A 22,398-nucleotide genomic window follows, 5' to 3' on the forward strand; every position below is an offset into this window, starting at 1 on the left:
TTCTGAATCTTATTAATACTGAATTAAAGTATGGTAATCTGGCTAATATTAAAAAGTCAACTAGCTTTTTACCGAAACACTTTTAGTTAATTTATACCTAATTTTAGCGGTGTGTTCCCACAAGACGAATAAAAAAATAAATAAAAAAAGGGGCGGCCGACTGCGCATGCGCGAAATTTAGCGGCCGACTGCGCATGCGCGAAATTTAGCGGCTGACTGCGCATGCGCCAAATTTAGCGGCCGACTGCGCATGCGCGAAATTTAGCGGCCGACTGCGCATGCGCCAAATTTAGCGGCCGACTGCGCATGCGCCAAAAATAATATTCGCGCATGCGCAGTCGGCCGCAAATATTCGCGCATGCGCAGTCGGCCGCTAAATTTCGCGCATGCGCAGTCGGCCGCTAAATTTCGCGCATGCGCAGTCGGCCGCAAATATTCGCGCATGCGCAGTCGGCCGCTAATATTCGCGCATGCGCAGTCGGCCGCAAATATTCGCGCATGCGCAGTCGGGCGCAAATATTCGCGCATGCGCAGTCGGCCGCAAATATTCGCGCATGCGCAGTCGGCCGCTAATATTCGCGCACGCGCAGACGGCCCCCTCTTTTTTTTTTTTTTTTTTATTCGTCTTGTGGGAACACACTGCTAAAATTAAGTATAAATTAGTTAGAAAAAGTGTTTTGGTAAAAAGCTAGTTGACTTTTTAACATTAGCCAGATTACCATACTTTAATTCAGTATTAATAAGATTCAGAAGTTAAATATCTACAAAAACCCTGCCGGATTAGACCGGAGTACCGAGAGGAGCTCTCAGGCCTGTTAGGTATTTTAACTACCCTTAGCTAACTGGCTGTTTCAGCTCTCGGTGAAACGCGATCTTATTACTGAACTACAGCATGATTTAAAAGCTACTGCTGATTGAGAAAAACACACCCTGTGCTGGGAGAGAAGGTCGTGAATCAGCTCTTAAACAGCGCTGGGTGTTTGTTTTGTTTCTGAACGAGCAGGTGCTGCTGCAACTGGATTGTATAAAGATATGAGAAAAGAATGCTTTCGTCGTGGATTTAACATGAAAAGGTAAGCTGCTGTTATGTTCTGATCTGTGCAGGCAGTTTATGCACTTAACATAACTCCGTTAGACAACTAACTTACAGAGCTAGCGTTTGTTGTGTCTCCGGCTTAGTTTTCTGCAGTCCATGATTATTAGCTAAGGTGTTTAGTTTATTTTGACCCCAAACAGCAGCATTCACTGCATTTTGCATACTATTAACTAACCGCGTGAATCCACTGTACGTGCAAGTTAGCGTTAACTTCATCACGAACGAGTAACGGATTAGTAAACACACTCTTGTCTTTTTTTTTTTAATCCTGACAGATTCTGTCAGAAAACACTGAAAGAAAACTTCTCCTCTGTCTCTGTTTATACAGCGATGGTTTGGGTTTAAAGCTGGGTTTGTTGTGCTGGATATTTGGTTAGGAGAAGGAGATTTTATAAGATGTGTGGCTGCATAATTGTGAACTGAGATCGCGGTCTGTGAAGTTACACCCGCAGCTAACCAGTGACTTTAAAAAACAAATAAACACAGCTGTTACTGGACTTGATGGGTTTAAAAAAATGAGTTAATTAATTTTAAAAGACTAGGCTACTAATGTTGGCCCTGCTGAGTCCAGCTGATCATCCAGAAATAAACATTACCTATGCTGGTCAAAAGCTATTTAAAGAGCTAACCTCCCAGGGTGTGTTTGTTTGTTTTTTTCTGGTTTTGAGCATTTTTTTTAAGGAGGGAGTGTAAGTCTGTGCTGCAGTAGAAGAGTGTAATTTTAGAAAAGTTGCTGTATTTGTCTCACTGCCTTAGATAGTATAGACTTTAAACATGTTACTAAAAATTAACACTGGACCGTGTTTTTAAATACTTGCCATTCTGGATGTCCTGAACATTTTCATGCAGGCCTGTGTGTTTTAAAAAATATATATTTTATTCATTCTATTTTATGTCGGTTAGTTTTATTTATATAAAGTAAGACCTGTAGATCTACTTTATTGGATAAATTGATACAGCTACCATGAACTGTTTTGTTTCTGTTCTGTAAAATCAGGCCCAGTTCCAAAAGACACAACATCCTCAGTGTCCTGGAGAATCCGTGTATCATTCGTTCATTTGATATTCAATTGAGAATCAAAATCGGAAAATTAAAAAACCAATTCGTTTTTTCGTTTTTGAATATAATACCAAAAAACGAATAACGGCTTGTATTTTGTATTTTTATTTGGTTATCCAAACAAAAATTGGAAATTTAAAAAACGGACCAGGAGCCGAATTTGATTTTGATTTTGAACTTGACCCATTTGTGTGCCCCGGAAGTTACTGATTTGTTTATTCTTGGTGGGTTTCTGTTGCGCGGGAGTTCACTGCAGTGTTATCTACACAGTCTGTATTGCTGTAGGCAGCATGGCCGGACTGGAACCACATTCTGGCCTAATTAAAGATCTTTTTGAAGGTGGTAAGACGCATGAAGAGATTTCGTGCACGTTGCAGCAAATGGGGATCCAGCGATGTTCTGCAATGAGTGTTAGAAGGTTCTGTGTTCAACACGACCTTAAGCGAAAAAGACATGTATCGAACACAGAATTGGAGAGGGCCGTTGAGGATGGAGAGTTTTATCTTGTTCAGAGGAACTAAACGCGTTGCAGTGAAAGAAGACGATATGACAACAGAAAAAATCGGCAGGATCTTTCAGGTGTTTGTCTAACGTTCCGTAGCTAAATGTCATATTTAGTAGGCGGCAATTCACAGAATAACATTAACTAAATATGACATTTAGCTACGGAACGTTAGACAAACACCTGAAAGATCCTGCCGATTTTTTCTGTTGTCATATCGTCTTCTTTCACTGCAACGCGTTTAGTTCCTCTGAACAAGATAAAACTCTCCATCCTCAACTCCATCCAAAGCCTACAGCAATACAGACTGTGTAGATAACACTGCAGTGAACTCCCGCGCAACAGAAACCCACCAAGAATAAACAAATCAGTAACTTCCGGGGCACACAAATGGGTCAAGTTCAAAATCAAAATCAAATTCGGCTCCTGGTCCGTTTTTTAAATTTCCAATTTTTGTTTGGATAACCAAATAAAAATACAAAATACAAGCCGTTATTCGTTTTTTGGTATTATATTCAAAAACGAAAAAACGAATTGGTTTTTTAATTTTCCGATTTTGATTCTCAATTGAATATCAAATGAACGAATGATACACGGATTCTGGAGCTCCAGCTGAAGCACTGGCCACCTTCTCCATCCCCACCCAAAAGAGGAAGATCAGCAGCAGTGGAGGGTCCCAGGATGTTGAGATGGTAGTGCAGAGCGGTAAGTCCCAATCACATTTTTAGCCTCTGAGTCAGTCATTTATTTTTCTTAATCCAATATTTTGGCAATGGAAAAAAAGGAACACATCCAAGTTGTCCCTTATGTTTTTATTAATAAATTAATTATTATTGAAACAATGATTTAAGAACATACCTAAATCAAAACTAAAAACTGTATATAAAATAAAATATTAGACAGAAACATTGTTACAATTCTCAGAGTACGCTGAGGCAGCTCGGCTTAAAAAAACTGTAAATATGCATTTTACAAAAGTTAGCTTAAAAAATAATAGTTTAAAAATGTAAGATGATGAATATATGTTAATACGTTAATAGCTTAATATTATTACTCTATTTGTTCTTATTACTGACTTACCGGGGGAACTAATTAAGGGACGGAATGATTTACCACCTGTTTCTCAGGTGGTAAATCATGTTTGTTGTTGAAAGTGCATTTTTTTTTTCCTTCCCACCTTGTAAACTCCTGCCTTTGCAGTCCACTTTAAAATATTTCCAAACAGAGAGGTGTAATACGCTCTGTCGATCTTACAGCTGCTGCTCACACTGCTAATAAATAAAAAACAAACACAGTTGATTTTATTGGAGCGCCAGTACCCAAACCCGACTGACTAAAACTTTCAATCGTAACCACCTTACACTTAACCATTGAGATGACACGACCGCAACTCAACTGCAGCTCGACTCTAGCCAGACTCTCGTGATTTTATCCTGGAAATTTGTCTGCAACTGTGAAATCATTGGAAAATCGTTAGGTACCTGAACACTCTTCACCCTTAATGTAGCAGCTACCCACTGAATAACTGTTAGCCTGTTCTATAGCGACTGTAATTTCCTTCTGTCTGTTTCTTACACTCTGTAGGTACTTATATATATTTTTTATTTAAAGTGGCAACGTGCCGACAATCACAAGTATTGCAAATGTTGGGATAAATTTCAGCCAATTTAACTTTACTATAATGTGCTCTGTGTACTCTGCAGGTACTTCTAAGGCAGCTAGTTGAAGGCGTGATTGAGGTCCATGCCAGAGGGGTTCTGCACTGTGACCTCAAGCCATAGAACATCCTGGTTCAGATGTACAGTTAGGAACCACGCCTTCATCTTCTGTTCTTCTGGTATGGGTTTTCAGTGAACACTACAGGCAGAGAACTGTCTTCTTTATAGAAGCTACCATAACTGAATAGAGATTCAGGTCAAAAACATTCCTTAACACTCAGTCACTGTCTCTTAATTTACTTTTCAGGACCTTCCTCATGAGTGGTTTACCCATGAGGCCAAATCCTCCACAGTGTTGCAGATAGGAATCATCCTGCTGTGTGTGAGAGGTGACCCTTCAACACCAGCACGGAGATCACCTCAAAGAAGTCTCAGATCATCTCTCCACCATCTGCTCTATGACCCCTGGCTAAGTATACACCACGACACAGCCACCACATCAGGCACACCTCAGTCAGGTACCATATAAAACAATAATAATAATTAAAAAAAAATCTATATTTTCAATCTCTAGTTTAGAGAGTTCTCTAGTAGAGCTGGGCGATTAATCGATTTTATCGATAAATTCGAACTTACAGTTAAGGACAATGTGTTTTTATGAAAATCGATTTTCTCTGAGTTTTCTTTTTCACCACAGACGCTCCTCTGTGGGCACAGAGTGAGCTTAGCTAGCTCCCTCCATACCTCCCTCCCTCCCTCCCTTGCACGCACAAACACACACACATACACAAAACACATGACGGCGGAGCTTAAGAGCAACTAGCTCCGTGATCTGGAGTTGGTTCGGTTTTGCGGCGTCGGACGTAGACCAAACAGGTCCTCGCTGTAAGGTGAACCAGTTTATCACTATACCTTAAACAGAACCATGTAGCGGAGTGGGAGAAGTGCTGCTACCATAGGAATGAACGCAGCAGCAGCACTAGTTCACCATTCAACGTTAAACAAGGAACTGTCCCTGGCACATCTTCCAACCGTGTACCAGGTTCTGTATGCACTACAAGTTAAGATGTTTTGCATATTCATGAGAAAAGATCTCATTTTATAGAACACTGGCACTTATTTAAAAGCTTTGTTTTGCAATTCTAGCCCAATAGGGAAAAGTATTTACTTAAGAGCATATAAATTGTACTTGTTTTCTATTGTCTACTTTGTAAGTTTTATCAAAAAAGGGCACCATTTTATTTATTTCTATTTGTTTTTAAGGGTGTGTTTATTTATTTATTTTATTTTATTTTTAAGTTTGAGGGTGCATTGTGTCAGTACCTAAACTATGTTGGAGAAAGCTTTCTAAAAGTCACTAGATGTTCTCACTGTTTACAATAGTTTTTTTTGCTTGTTTCTGGTTGCACTTTAACCACAAATGGAACATTTTAAGTGAAAACAAATTAAATAAGAACTAGTTTTTAACCATTTCTTTATCATCTTTAGTTTGATTTTTAGTAGGGGAAAAAATCGATTTAAATCGAAAATTGGATTAAAAAAAAAAAATCTAAGATTTTTTTTTTTTCGGCCATATCGCCCAGCTCTATGCTCTAGTTTAGAGGTTTTTTTTTATAAAACACACCTAAGGAAAATAGCAGGTATTAATAAAGCTATTGATTCCATACTTTTAAAAAGGTAATGATTTTCTTTAACTATATAAATGTTTTAATCGTTTTGTGTATTGTATGCTTTTAATTGCTTCCTGTTTTGTATTTGTGTTCATGTACTTAAGGCTTTAATCCTTTTATCTTGATATTGTTTATCTTTTGATGTTTATTAATTACTTAACTGTATTTATCTTTATGTAGTATACTGTTAGTGTTTTAATCCATACACTTTTTGTATATATTTCTTTTATTGCTTAGTTACTTGCTTTATTAATGGTTATTGTATTGGTGTTTTAGTCTTATTTTGGGCTTATATTCATTAAAAACATTTTAACGTTTGTCTTTTAGTGCTTAATCTTTCTGTACTTAATTCTGATATTTATACATTATTTTTTATTTAATTTTCTTTCAGCTTTGTATTACATTGTTTATTAATTGTATGTATTTATACGGGATTTTATATTTGCATTGTATATATTTTTGTTTCATTTAATGTTTATGCTCTTTGTCTTTTTCAGATTTTTACATTTTTCAATTTGTGTATTGACCCAAGGAGTATGGGTTCCTCTCAAGGTTTCTATCTCTCTTTCTGAGAGAATTTTCTTTGCCGCTGTCTCCTTTGTGCTTACTCAAAAGAGGTTTGGATTTTTTTTTTTTTTTTTTTTTTTAACTTTTCTTAATTTTGTTTGTTTCTTAACTTTGTCAATAAATGTTTTTTTATTGCCATCACTTGTGTCTGTTTATTTGATCACACTATCGCTAAGTTTCTTGAAATGTGTTTATGGAAAAAAAATATTTTTTTAATGTGGATTTGATGCCCACATTCAACCACTTTTTAACACTTCAACTAAACACTGAAATAATAAATCAGAAATTATTGATTTATTATTAATGTAATGAACAGAGATGTTCTGAAGTTAAAAGCTGATTATCCCATGTGTCTCATATTCCCAAATATGATCAGGTCATGTCAGCTCCAAGGACAATTTCAGTTTTGTATTTCAGTGAAAGTTATTCCTTTAATTGAATTTATATAAATAATGTATCTGGTAATATACAAAGGCTCTCAGTGTTGTTACACCTTTGTGTTATACTTAAAACCAAAGTGTAATTTTCAACAAGTCGCCTCTATGTGATGTTTGACCACTTAGGAATTACACTGACATTACTTCTACAAGTCATGGGATAGTAGGTTTGAGGCTGATCATGAAGTGTTACCTCAATGTATTGGCCAGTAATTTATTATTGAAGGTTATTCATTCAAATTTATTGTGCCTGGTGGTCTGCCTACAATTGTCTGTGCAACTCTGAGAAATATCTATATACAACTTTTAAAACGATTAAAGCTTTGGGATTTACATGTGCAAAATTAAGCCCTGCATACAGAAATATACTGATAACTTTCTGATGCTTTAAAAAATAAGAATCAAAGGAATCAAATTCCAAAAGATAAGCATTAGCATTTCAGAAGTACTGTCTGAGGTCAGCATACACACTAGAAAAACAGAGAAAAAAAATCACAGTTCTTACAGTCTGCTTGTCTTACCAGGTTCCATGAGACACTGCAGTATCCCTTTATTCATCCAATAACATAAATCATACATTAATAAAACATCTGTTTTATTAGAAATACTTTATGGTTGGAGGACCATAATTTAATATAATTATATATTTAAGTTACATGATTTTGAGCATATTACTACATTATTTTGCCTTTCAAAAAATGCCAAGTGAGCAAATCAAATCTAAAACTTTTTTTTGTTCCCCCTCTGCATGTGATACATAGAGATCAGTAACATCTTTCAGTAAAAATGGTCTGTAAAAACAATATGAAATTTGAAAAGGAAAAAAATACAAGCTACAAAAAATTAAACTTTCAAAATAAATTCATGGTGATCACTTGATTATGACAGAAATGGACACCTGCTAAAACCACATACCTATCCTTTTGGTTTGAGGTAAATCTGTCTACCACAAACCAAAATATACAATTACAGTAGAGGAATCCTGCTTTAAGATATTTGGCCTCAGATGCATCAGTAGCACTTTACAATTAATTTACATTGTTTAACCATACTTATGTTAGAATGCCTCAACTAATTATTATTATGACACTAGTTAAGATATTAATTCCTACAAAATGTTAAAACTGATATCGCAATTCATCTTTATTTACAACATTCTTAAGCATTACAATTTAGAAATGTTAAATAATATTTACCACTTAATGTTTATTACAGTCGTAAGTACTGTTATTTTTTACCCTGATTGTAAAGAGTGACAGATGCATCAGTAGCTGGGTAGAACAATATGAATATGACTGCTGTCTAAATAAATTAAAAAGGCATTTTTTTTTCGGCAGCCTCACGCTGACACAGGGTCCCAAGCAGTGATGTTAGTAACGCGTTACTCTAATCTGACTCTTTTTTCAGTAACGAGTAATCTAACGCGTTACTATTTCCAATGCAGTAATCAGATTAAAGTTACTTATCCAAGTCACTGTGCGTTACTCTCTCTCTCTCTCTCTCTCTCTCTCGCCACCTCACACACACACACACACACACACCGCGTTCCCTTCCCCATCCCCCTCCGCTCTCCCCCAATCACACGCGTCTCGCCTTCCCCTGTCTCTCTCTCTCGCGCTCGGCGTGTCTTTAGTTTCCGCACATTCTCGTTTTTCCGCAAGTTCTCGGGCTCCCTATCTCTTTATAAAGGCGGGTTTTCCCGGCCGCGTCCCAATTCACTAGCCAGGGCAGCGGTCTGCACAGATCTGATTGGCAGAGGAGAGCGTTTGAAGATTTTACACCACACGTGATTGGTCTGTGAGTTTCCCATGCCGAAGCGCGTATACCATAAAGACAAGAAAAGTTCTGACGCTTTAAATGAACACTGTCAAAATTAAATACTTTTCAGTAGTTTACTGGTTTGGGTCTGCATTGGACAACGTCTGGGTCCGGACCCGGACCGCAGTCCGCATATATGTGATCCCTGGCCTCGACCATATACACGGTTCTGTTTTATAATACCACTCCTTGCTGCCCTGCAGAGAACAACAGGTTCAATATTCAGTTTTACAGTGTTAAATATGTCAGGTCAAGAAAGATTTTCTTTATTTTATATTTTTTTATAAAAACAAGTATTTATGTTAAGTGAACTCAAGAAAGACCATATTTTATTTTTTATAAAAAAAATTATTTATGTTAAGTTAATTCAAGAGAAATGGTCTTTTAATTTTATAAAAATAAATAGTTCAACTTTAAATGTCTAGAGATACATTGATGCTGTTAAAAATGCTTTTTCCAATAAAGGGAGTATTGGCAAAACTGGTTATAATTTAAGTTAAGGCGGCGGGACGTGGTGTGTGCAGCTGCTTAAAGTAACTAATAAAATAACTTGTAAAGTAACTTAGTTACTTTTAAAATCAAGTAATCCATAAAGTAACTAAGTTACTTTTTAAAGGAGTAATCAGTAATCGGATTACTTTTTCAAAGTAACTATACCATCACTGATCAGCACCCAGCTCGTGTAATCCCTTTCTGGCAGTGAAAGAGTAAAAGCTAATCCTTCCACGACTGTCTGACCACAGGTGTAGAAAAGAGGTGAGCTGGCATCCATATGCCACATGGCTTTGCCCAACCGAATGCCCAACTGGTAGCCTAGTCCGTTTACATGGACCCACGGTTGCTTGGAGTATACAGTACTGTGCACAAGTTTTAGGCACCAAAGCAAATTACAAATTACCACATATGATTTGAACAGATGCAAATAAACATACCTACAGTAAAACATAACAAGGAATTCTTATTTTTAACTAAGTATGTTATATCCTGTGAGCCAAGCTGAAGAACAAAGTGTAGTTCCTCCTGTAGATTTCTCCTGGATGCTCCTCAGGCAGCATGTATATATTATGTTCAGTTCCATCAGCAGCTCACCTGATTTATCAAATTTACCAATTTACCAAACCAGGTGTTGATATGATGAGAACTAGAAATAACTCTATTATTGAACTCAGATGAGGAGGAGAGATTAGGAGATGTTTTAAGGAAAAAACAGGGCTGTAAAAGCTCTGCTTTTTGTAAAATTGCTGTTTGTATTTATTGTAATGCTTTAGTGTTTTACTGAGCTAATAAACACTTACTTCACAGATGAGAAGCTTTTTCTTTCCCCACAGGTGCCGAAAACATTTGCACAATGCTGTAATTTCACACTTTAAAAAAAAATGATATTTGAGTAGGAGGTTGCCAGACAGATGAGACCAGTGATGGCATAGTTACTTTGTACTTTGTACTAATACTAACCTATTTACTGTATGGATTACTTGATTTAAAAAGTAATTAAAGTTAGATTACAAGCTACTTTAGCCCCCCCTCCATACATACACACACCCTACACACCCCTGCCCCTTCAACGTAAAAATGACATCCAGTTTACTCCACCTTTGGGACTCAAGTCCCAACTGCACAGGTCATAGATTCCATGGCACATTACAAAACACAAAGGACACAATACAAAATTCATTACACTGCTTTAATAATACACTTATTGGGACTATTGAGACTAATGGGACTTACTATGGAATCTATGAAAATACATATTAATTTCCAGCTAACACTGCTGGAGCAGCATTAGCCGCTAACCATGCTAAGTGTGAGCTCTTTTTAAATTAGAAGAAAAGCCTTGTGCCTTACAACCCTGTGCCTTACTAGTGTCACATAATGCACCTCATAATCCAGTGCGCCTTATGTATGAAAAAAGCTCAGAAAATAGACGTTTATTGACAGTGCTACTTATAATCCGTTATAAACGTTGCTGGACCTAGATCAGTGTTTTTCTTAAGTCAACACAGCTGTTTAGTCCCAATCCCTTGAGTTCCCTTCACACTTTACATGTGGAAAAGCTCTTACTTTCACTATTAAACATATCCCTGAGTTCTAATGTCTAGTGTGGTTTTTCTATTATCTGATCGCACCAAAACTTTAAATGATCACCGATCCACATCATTCAAGTTTTTTTTTCTAACTACATTCTATGTTTCTCCACTATCCTTTCACTTTTTAATAATAATGCGCTGGGCAGTTCTTAGCCTGATTTTATTAGTTTTAGCCTTGATGTTCTCCTTGATGTTTTCTAATAATTGGACCCTTTTGAAACTAATTAATTGATCTTTTCCATGACCACAGGATGTTGTTACCTTTTACATGGTTCTGTAACAAACGAGAAGCTACGCACTGCATCAGGCAGTGTATAAACAAAAAATTAAGAGACCACTTCAGTTTTTGAATCATTTTCTCTGATTTTGCTATTTATAGGCATTTCTCCCAAATTCCAAATAAAAATGTCATTTAGAGCACTTATTTGCAGAAAATGAATAATGGCTGAAATAACAAAAAAGATGCAGAACTTTCAGACCTCAAATAATGCAAAGTTTTAAGAGTTCAGAAATCAATATTTGGTGGAATAACCCCGTTTTTAATCACAGTTTTATGCATCTTGGTATGTTCTCCTCCACCAGTCTTACACACTGCTTTTGCATAACTTTATTCCACTCCTGGTGCAAAAATTTAAGCAGTTCAGCTTTGTTTGTAGGCTTGTGATCATCCATCTTCCTCTTGATTAAATTTCAGAGTATCTTAATTTGGTAAAATAAAGGGAAAACATCATTAATAGGTGGTCTCAATTTTTTTATTACTTGTCTGTAAGATGACATTTTTTCCTTATTTTCTTTAAAAACACATTTAAAAAACACACTTTGAACAGCAGTCAGCTCAGTTGGTTGCCGGATTAGGTCAATATAAGGGAGGACATGCGAGAGGATGTGAGAGGAACGCCTCGGTGCAGGAGAACATTAGTTAGTCATGTCTGGAGATGGTGACACTGCTCAGACCGGGTCAGCGGACACAATGATTACAAAGTCAGCTGCTTTCATCTGTGCTGGTGGCTCCACCGTAAAGCTCTGTTATTGGATTCACACTCGCCAATTAGCACAGATCAATCAATTAGCTCTCGGCAAGCTGCCCTGACAAGTCACATGGTACCTGCTTTGCATTGATGCTACCAGACAGCATCATGGATCAATAATGGTCACGCAGGAGGTATAGAAGAGGCCAGCAGAGGTACATGCTAAAGCTTAAGCTAAAAAGACATGCACCTACTCTAGAGCACAGTGATTCCCCAGCCACACATTTCTATAGTACATACTATTAATGTATTAATGCACTTCTTATTGAAGCATTTACTGTGATAATATGTAGTTTGGAGCGCAGACTTCAACTCCAAGAGTTTTGGCAAGTCACAGTTCACAGGGGAGGTTGGGGCAGCGCTTGGATGACCCAACATTCTCAGTTTTTCCCATTTATTCCCAATACAAATATTTCCGACTACTTAACAATAAGTCCAGTCTGTTATGATCTTACTAATGACTTTTCCAGGGTCCCCTTGTTAGCATCCTCTCAGGTAATCCCTCAAAGAAACCATGTACAAACAGGCTGGCTCTAGGGGGAAACCGAAACCCCAGTACGATTTTCTTAGAAAGAACGGAACATCTACAGACCATTAAAAAATGATCAACATCTGGAGGTGGCTGTGGTATAATGGAACGTCGCAATGGAAGCATAAACATTTGGAACGAACAAAACTCTGCTTTTTGTTGCCCATATCAGTGAACTAATCTCGGCTTAATAGCGGGTAAGAAAAACAAACAATTGCACACACAAGCAGCTCGTACACACATTTTCCTGTTGACTAAAATCAGAATTTCTGTACTGGGAAGTTTTGTGTCAGAACACTTCTGTGATCTTATCATTAATGCAGAAAAGTATTTTTAAACTTTTAAGGACAGTGTCAAAAGAAGAGCAGGAAAAAGAAAGATAGAAAGAAAGAAATCACAATGTAAAACCAGAAATCACAAGGCGATAAGAAAAAATGTAGAAAGAAATAAGGATAAGAAAAAAGAGGAGAGAAGTGAGTTCAGGAGGGACAAAAACAGAAATGAGGAAGTAAAAGTCAGTTCTTTTTTTATTATTATTATTTTAAGTTTTTAACCTGATTTTAGTACTTTTAGTTTTCATTTTTCTAATAATTGAACCCTTTAAAAACTGATTAATTGATCTTTTCCATGACCACAGGATGTCGTTACCTTTTACATGGTTGTTTAACAAATGAGAAGCTACTCACTGCATCAGTTAGGATTAAATCACTTGTAGCCAGCTGAAACCTAAAATTAGACCACTTCAGTTTCTTTGATTTTGCCTTTTCTAAAGCATTTCTCCCAAATTCCAAATATATATTTTTAATTTAGAGCATTTATTTTCAGAAAATGAGAAAAAGCAAAAAACCTTTCAGACCTCAAATAATGCAAAGAAAACTCATACTCATAAAATTTTAAAAGTTCAGAAATCAATATTTGGTGGAATAACCCTGGTTTTTAATCACAGTTTTCATGCATTTTGGCATGTTCTCCTCCACCAGTCTTACACACTGCTTTAGGATATTTTTTTGCCACTCTTGGTGCAGAAATCACCAGGCGATAAGAAAAAAATGGGGAAAGAAATAAGGATAAGAAAAAAGAGGAGAGAAGAGAGTTCAGGAGGGACTAAAACAGAAATGAGGAAGTAAAAGTCAGGTCTTTTCTTTGCTAAATATGTTACTATTAAATGTTCTTGACTGGGGTATAAAACTGTTATAAAAGAACTAATAAAACACTAATGTTGCAATATTATTAATGACTTTAAGGGCAACAGCAATACTGATAATAAATCCCTTATAAACAAAATACTAAGATGTACACTCTTAATAATTAATTTTGCTAATTACTTTAAACATGAGACAGACATATATTTTTGGCTAGATTAAGCTTCTAAAAGGTGGGTTTTAGACTGACTTTGGGCTGGATATTTTTGTTAGACAGTTGTTAAGCAGTATTAGCATTAGTGGCTAACTGCACAAAGCACTAGCTGTGGGGTGAGCCTGCTAGCACTGCTGGAGCAGTATTAACATTATCCGCTAACCGCACTAAACGCTAGCTCTTTTTTCCGTTCAGAGGTGAGTATTATTGGCCTGTAGCCTGCTGCTGACCCCAGCTAGCACTGCTGGAGCAGCATTTGCCGCTAACTGTGCTAAGCACTAGCTCTTTTGCCATTCAGATATAAGTATTATCAGCCTGTAGCCTGCTGCTAACCCCAGCTAGCATTGCTGGAGCAGCATTAGCTGCTAACTGTGCTAAGCACTAGCTCTTTCGCCATTCAGAGGTGAGTATATCAGACTGTAGCCAACAACAAGCGTGGGATGAACTGCTAGCTAATATTACCCTGGCTTACCAGAACACTCATGGTTCCTTAGTGAAATGTAAGCTTACTGTAAATAAAGGGAGGTGCTTTACTCACCTAAATAAACAGTTTTCAGGAGAGAAATCTGTGTAGATTAACATCCAGTACTTGTTTGACTTTAAAAGAAAATGTTCCTTTTTTTTTTAAAGAATTACAGTTTTGTTTACTTAGCTTAGGTTTACCTAACTTAGTTAACCTCCCCGCCTCCCCGTCCTCCAGCAGTGAGACCTGCTGACTTAGAAGAAAAACATGGCGACACCCTTGTCTGTTCCTTGCTATTGTTACCTAAAATGCTTCTTATAATCCAGTGCACCTCATGTATGAAAACAGACCAGAAAATAGATGATCATTGATAGTGCACTTTATAATATGGCGGGCCTTATAGTGCAAAAAATTCAATAACTGGCACAATTTTTTTATTTTATTTTAAAGAAGCAAGACAGCAAAGTCAGCAAAACTTACATAGAACCTATATCAGGCAAACTAAAAACACAAATTACATTTTTTTAAGTTGATGAGATTTAATATTTGAAGTTTCAATACAATAAAACATTTATTATCAGGGCTAAAGGTTTCTCATTGGCACAACTGCCTGTGGTTTTCTTCAAAATGTAAAAGATTGAGTTGGCCTCAAAACTTAAAAATCTAAGTGCAGTAAGTTGCCTTGAAACTTTTTGAAAAGTTTTCTCAACTTTTTTTTTTCTTTTTTTTTTAACACACCTTAAAATGAGATTGCAGGGTAAATGGAGCAAAATAATGTCTGAAACACTTCATCGCTTGGTATCGTCTGTTCCAATATTACAGCATGGTAAATGCTTTACTGTCCTGCCCTATAAATTGGAAATAGATGTATATTAACAAATGAAACAAAATATCTTTTTTCTGATTTTGATTTGTAGGTTTTATCAGCTCTGATTATTTATCTCCCTCAATGATTTCCTTCAGTATTACTCACTGCCATGACTATCATGGAGCACTGTAGGACAGTTCAGTCGTCCGTTATGGCCTGTGCTGAAGGATTTTAGATTTGAGATTAGAAGAATTTCTCTACTTAGCAACCATTGTAGTCTGTAGTAAAATTAGACGTGCCTAAAGCAAAGCAGATACAATCACTGTTCACTGATCACAGCCTCTGTAATAAAAGATAAAATGAGGAAGTCTGGGAAATTTGCATTGGGTTGCCATCAACCAGTGTTTTATTTTGGTTTCACTCTGTTTTTTTTTTGTTTTTTTTTTGTCGTAGTAGTTTCTGTGAGAACCAATCTGATGGTATCAGCCACACAACAGAGAACAAATCGGAAGTGTTCCAAGTGATGTTATCATGATTTTTCACCTGGGATGCTTTGGTTTTGCTTTGGTTTTACTTTGGTTTCTACACACTGCGTTTATATCACAGTTTACTCTACTAATTTAAACATGAAAGTTTGGCAAAGCAAATATTTGGCTTTACAGCTTTAGCTGTGGAAGGTTTTTTTTTTATTAAATCAAACTTAATATGCTCTAGTACCCTGTTGAGCTACCTCTAGTCTGGATAAAAGATATAATGAGGTTTGGCATGGGGACATAGAGTTTCTGTATGCCATTCTGCATCACATTTGCCCACAGATGTTATACTGCAGCTGGGTCTGTAGATCTGGACCTGCTTCACACTCATAAGACAATTGACAACAAATCTGGTGACCAGTCTTCCTCTCAAAGTCTTAGAGTGCGTTACCACTATGATTAGGAGAATGCCGGTTTGAATCCTGTTCATGCAGCTTGCCATCGGCTACCGGAGCCCTGAGAGAGCACAATTGGCCTTGCTCTCTCTGGGTGGGTAGATGGCTCTCTCTCCCCTCATCACTCCAAGGGGTTATTTCGATCAGCGCAAGGCGTTTGTGAGCTGATGTATCAGAACCAAGTTGCTGCGCTTTCCTCCGAGTGTGCTGTGATGCTACTCAGCAATGCTGGGTAATTGGCCGTGTAAATTGGGGAGAAAATGGGGAAAGAGATACAGATTAAAACAAACTTTATTTAAGTTTGGAGTAGGCAAAGGGGTAGTCAGGTAGAAACAGGTACACAGAAGCAAACAGCAGTAGTATGGGGAACAGAGTGGTCCAGTAGTCTAAAGTGCTGCCACTATAAGTGGGAGGTCGCAGGTTTGAACCCCCCCGTTCATGCAGCATTGCCATCAAGCTGCCGGCGCTCAGAGGGAACAAAATTGGCTCTGCTCCCTCTGGGTGTGTAGATGGCGCTCTCTCCCCACATCACTCCTACGGTGATGTCTGCAGCACTAAGCGTCTGTGAGCTGATGTATCAGAACCGAGCTTTTCTTCCGAGTGCGCTGGCTGCTCGGCAATGCTACATCAGCAGCAGCTCGAAAAGAAGCGGTGGCTGACTTCACATGTATCAGAGGAAGCATGTGTTAGTCTTCACCCTCCTGGTGTTGGGGCATTACTAGTGATTTTATTGATCAGTGATCAGAACACAGCCACTCCACACAGCATCCTTACGACCAGTGTTATGCCAAATTTAGCAACCCCGCCAGGAAAAGCACCCCCTCACAGGAGAGGCTGCAGCTGACATGATTATTTTTCATTATTTTTTTATTAGAGTCAGCGTAGCTTATCTTGGGACCGAGGTATCTAGGGCATTTTTATTTCCTAAGTAAAGTTAAAACCAAGGAGACGATTGGTGCGATGCTTTTCCAGGCGGGGGTGCTGAATTCGGCACAACACCGGTCCTGCGGTTACTGTTCCTGGACTGGACAAGGTTCAAATACACTTGTTAAGTAATGTAAGTCTAGTCTATTGAAACCCAGTATGTTAGTAATGTTAGCAACCCAGTAATGTTAGTATAAATCTGTACCGCAGTAGAAGAGTATAATATCAGAAACGTGGCTTTATTTGTTCCACCATCTTTACAGGTCACGTGCTTTAAAACATTTTAATGTTAGCCTTATATAAATGCAATAAAAGCTAAAGTCTATTATTTTAATAAACATTAGCAGTTAATAACAACACAAATCTAGAATAGAAAAATAATAAAAAAATTTCGTAATACATACTTTTTATTGGACTAAAATTCATTAGACGAAAACTAGACTAAAATGTTGTTTTTTCATTGACTAAAACAAGACTAGAACTAATAATAACCAATAATAATAAGACTTAAATGTGACTAAAACTATTAAACATTTTAATCAAAAGACTAAAACTAAATTAAAATCACCTGTCAAAATTACTACTGCCACATACCACACCTACTCTTTAATATGAATTCCAGTCATCATTCAAACCTCTGAAAATAACAGATTATCCCACATCTCCAGTGGGTGGTTGATGATGCCTATATGTGTGTGTTTAAATAAGTCAGCAAGCTGAGTAGGATGTGGGCTCTGTCATTCCATAACACACAACCCCAGCAGTGCAGAAAAATGACCCAGCTTTGTTGATGCTAGACACACATTTGTTTGGTTACTACGTCTAGACGCAGCTGGACCGAGCCAGGCATGTCAGAGCGGCACACCTTGAGTATACGAGTATTTGGAGGGCTTGTGCAAAGTGTAGAAACAAGCAGAGCATATACATATTAAACTATCACAGCCAGAGAAAAACGCCACTTACTGGAAGCTTTTAATTCTTTCCTTTCCTGTGGTGTTATAAGCTAGGAGTGCGGGAATGTATGGAATGACTCTCCTTACTCAACACGAGAGAATTCCAGCCAAGGGTACAATAATATACTGTATTCTTTCAACACTTTGTTATCAGCAAAAAATGAAAAAATATCGTTAAGTGAAGACTGTCTGACTAGAAGTGAAAAAATACACATTTTTTCCACTTAATATTATAAATTTATTGCTCAATACACTTATGGCACATGTATGTAGTAGTATGTAGTATGTAGTATGTAGATTTTACCAAAATATTTTACTTCAGCAGCCATCACGGGAAAGTCCACACCTGTATAAGTTATGAGGTTATATCATGCAAGCAAGGCTGTATACTGGCTAGCATGCTCATGGCAAGGCAACGTGAATTATTCACAATGCCACAGGTGTACCAGGAATCCATAATAAAAGGCATTACCACCCCCAGTGGAGAGCACAGCGGGTGGTAATGAATGTGCATTTACGCTGCACTGTAAACTCAATGATGGCAGACTGAGACACTTCTACTCTGAGAAAAAGAGGTGGAGCATTCCAAAAGGATAGGTTGACACAGTGACACCCTGCTTGACAGCAAATTTGACAACATAGCACATAATTTTAGCTTCATTTTTAATGAACAGAACGTCTTTGGGAATGCAATCTCGGCATCCATCGAGACATTCCAAAGTCTAGGCTGCAGCTGAGGTGGGCTGCATTTTTTCATGCACTTTTTCACAACATAGAAGGCTGTTCCTAACCGAAGGATTCTTTACACAGAGTCAAGAAATGCAGCTGATATTCAGATTAAGTAATAAGCAACAAATATGTCAGTACAATGTTTCCATAATTTTACAAATTATTTTCATACTTGTTCTGTTTTTTATTTAGTAACAAATATAACATTTTTTAATCATTACTGAATAAAACTTGTTGCCATAATATTACCATGTTATTACTTCCTTGTTACTGATCTCTTACCTCTACAATCACAGATCTATTATTTAGAAACAAATATAAAATGATCAATTAATTAAAGTGTAAATACAACTTGTTACCTAAAAAATATTATATTATTTAATATTAGTTAATATTATTATATTATTATTATATATAATATAAATTATTATATTTAATTTATGAATAAATACAACTTTTTACCATAATTGTACCATATTATTACCTACTTATTAGCGATCTGTAAAGTAAAGTGCTACCAAAATCTGTTTTAAAGCTGTATTTTTACAGTAAAAGTTGTGTAATGTACTCAAGGCTTTGGAATGCACACTTCTATGAAACAAAAAGAAAACACTGACTCAAAAGCCCTATCCGGACGGGATTAGTTTCTCAGGGGGACGTCTGTGAAAATTTCTTCACACTTCTACTCAGTAATAAAACTCTTGTATCTGTAATTTAATTGAAAAAACAGGAAAAGCAGTGAGTTTTTGGCTTTCTCTGTCACATGACATCACGTTCAGTAGCTCCTCCATTTCCACTCGCTGTTGTGTTTCTGTGGATCTCCGTGGAAACACGCACAGCCAGCGTATAATTGTGGTGCGTAGCAGTGAACAAATAGTTATTTTATTAAACGGAAGATGACTAAACTCAGAGATGGACGGGACTAAAATTACCGTTTTTAAAATTACAGAATTCAGCAAAAAACAGTAGGTAATTCCGCCTGTAATTTTCACAGAGGACGTCTAAGAAAAAAAACATATACATGGTAATTCTGGACAGGAATAAAATTACAGAGGACCCCCCATAGAATCCTTTATCCTAGAGCTAAAGTATATTACTGTAACACACAGACCTAAATTTAATTCATTTTAAAAACTATAACTATATCTGTAAAGTATCACAAATCTTCTCTACCATATATATAGCAGTCTCTTCCAATAATCAGAACCCTGCTAATGAGTTCGAATATGTAATATTTGTCTTCTATAAGAGTGACTGTGGCTCTAGGTGGAGAAACGTCAGTATTTTTCCAAGAAAAACAACACCACCCAGAGTGAGCTCTCTCTCAGTTGACGCTGATGAATGAACATGGAAAGGGAATTAAGAACAAAAACAAGGCTCATCAATAACTTCTTTTTTTTCTCCTCATGTTAAATCGTTTGTTGCCTTCAGCGTACACTTTTGCAAATCGTTTTTATCTCTTAATTACAGAGCCCGGGATATTGCAACATTCTTAATTACAGCTCCCTGTTCTGAGTTATCCCGTGGATGTTCACAAACTGTACGTTGACAAAAGTGCCGAGGCGTGTTAAATGACTGGAAATGTTTTCACTATGATGAGGGAAGGATTTGGAATCAGGATTAGATAACAGTGAAAGAGCTGTGGTGTACAGCTTTATCCTTATTTACTGCAATGAGTGTAGGAATTCAATGCATACTACTATATTCAATGCAAACATTGGGTATACAGGTGCATCACAAAAAATTAACATAGCTTGAAATAGTTACTTTAATTCTGTAATTCAGCTCCAAATGTGTTCAAAGCCCATATATTATATAGATGTGTTACACATAGAGTGATCTATTTTAAGATTTTATTTCTTTTATTGAACTAATTGCAGCCAGGATGTGATGAGATTGGATGTGTTGGTTAAAGCTGCCCTGCCCTATAAAAAAAAACACACACACCAGTTTTGAGTTTGCTGTTCTTGAGAAGCATTGCTTGATGTAAAGCTCTCAGAAGACCTGCGTTCAAAAATCGTTGACTTGCATGAAGATGGAATGTTTTACAAAAGTATCTCTAAAAGCCTTGATGTTCATGTGTCCACGGTAAGACCAATGGTCTACAAATGGTCTAGGTGTGGTAAAGTCCTGTAAAGATGACTGCAAGAGCACAGCACAGAATGATCAATGAGGTGAGGAAGAATCCTAGAGTATCAGCTGAAGACTTACAAAAATCTCTGGCACATGATAACATTTTTGTTGACAAATCTACAATAAGGAAAACATTAAACAAGAGTGGAGTTAATGGGAGGACACCACAGAGGAAGCCCCAGCTGTAAAAAAAAACATTGCTGCATGTTTTAAGTTTGCACGTTTTAAGAGCACCTGGGTGTTTCACAGCACTACTGCCTAAATATACTGATGACAAAGTAACCAAAATGGAGTTGTTTGGAAGGAACAAACAAAGCTATGTGTGGGAAAAAAATAGGCACAGCACACCTTTATCAAAGTCTCATCCCAACTGTGAAACATGGTGGAGGGGGCATCAAGGTAATCCCAAAGGGTTCACCTACTTTACTTTTTCTTGCAACTGTATATCAAGCCCAAAGTCAATGCAGTGTTTTCACTAAAAAAATAATAATCTCACAGCACTTCATGCTTCCCTCTGTTGATTTCATTTTCCAGCAGGACTTGGCACACTGCCCACAGTGCCAAAAGTACCAATTGGGCTTATATAATGTTCTAATTTTCATTTCTGAGACACAGATTTTTGAGTTTTCATCGGCTGTAAGCCATAATCATTAACAATAAAATAAATAAACGCTTAATATATATATATATATATATATATATATATATATATATATATATATATATATATAATACATGAGTTTTACATTTTGAACTGAATTACTGAAATAAAGTTACTTCTCAATGATATTCTATTCTATTTTTTAAGATGTAGCCCTACGTTACAAGTTTCAAACTTGTTACAAACAGTCGCAGAGGAAAGGAGTATTGGATGGGGGTGTAGGGGTTCCGCCTTGTCTGAGGTGGTCCTGCTATAGCTAACCCTCCGTGCCCGCATTATAACTCCCGGCTGTCTGTCAACTCAAGCGGAACAATGGCTAGTTCCTTCAGGAGCATCCCACTGCCAAATCTGTTTACGCCACAGGAGAGATTAAAAAACTGGGGTCAAAAGATCACTGATCAAAAGGCAGGAGAGCCTCTGTTGGGACTGAATCCATCCTCTTTATTTAACAGCACCTAATAATAGAGACAAAATGCTGACCCAATGGATTGTGCTCTGGAGTCCTCTCTCGGCCCACCCTCCGGGTTCAAGAAAAGAGGGATGAATGAGGAGAATGAGTCTGAATGAAGAGAAAAGGACAGAGTAAAAGTCCATGGAGCCCAAATGAAGACATAGGATCTGCAATCATTTACAAACCTATTAGCTCTGTTTCATTACCAAGCAGAAGCATATCAAACTTTCCTTAACTGCTTTGCATCAGGATTTTCTACAGTTCTGAGGTAATTATATATAAACTTCTGGAAATATATGAAAAAAAATTTAGAAATAATTCTTTATAAGCCAAATACTTACAAAGTGGTTAATTGAGAGATATAGAGATTTAATTTTATCAGCATGTAGCTTTGAAAAAAAAAAAAAAGAGACCATTTAAAAATGATGAGTTTCTTTGATTTTACCTGATTGAAAACCTCTGGAATATAATCAAGAGAAGAAAGGATGATCACAAGCCATCAAACCAAACTGGACTTTTTGAAGTCATAAAGTTATCTAA

At 37.0% G+C, this 22,398-nt stretch overlaps 1 protein-coding gene and 1 long non-coding RNA gene across 3 annotated transcripts in view; one reads left to right on the plus strand and one right to left on the minus strand.

The window, feature by feature from the left end:
- The window catches only part of arl15a (ADP-ribosylation factor-like 15a), a 177,777-nt gene that overhangs the window by 55,044 nt on the left and 100,335 nt on the right, over positions 1-22,398 (minus strand). The gene's annotated exons all lie outside the window — the stretch shown is intronic.
- LOC111191000 (uncharacterized) lies at positions 3,263-6,687 on the plus strand. Of its 2 annotated transcripts, XR_007428813.1 has the most exons (4): positions 3,263-3,363; positions 4,362-4,495; positions 4,624-4,834; positions 6,484-6,687. It is a non-coding gene; the product is annotated as an uncharacterized LOC111191000 (long non-coding RNA). The 2 variants fall into 2 exon arrangements; XR_007428812.1 differs by having other exon boundaries at positions 4,624-6,687.

This window comes from Astyanax mexicanus, chromosome 22, assembly GCF_023375975.1.
Source record: "Astyanax mexicanus isolate ESR-SI-001 chromosome 22, AstMex3_surface, whole genome shotgun sequence".
NCBI classification, from domain to species: Eukaryota; Metazoa; Chordata; class Actinopteri; order Characiformes; family Acestrorhamphidae; genus Astyanax; species Astyanax mexicanus.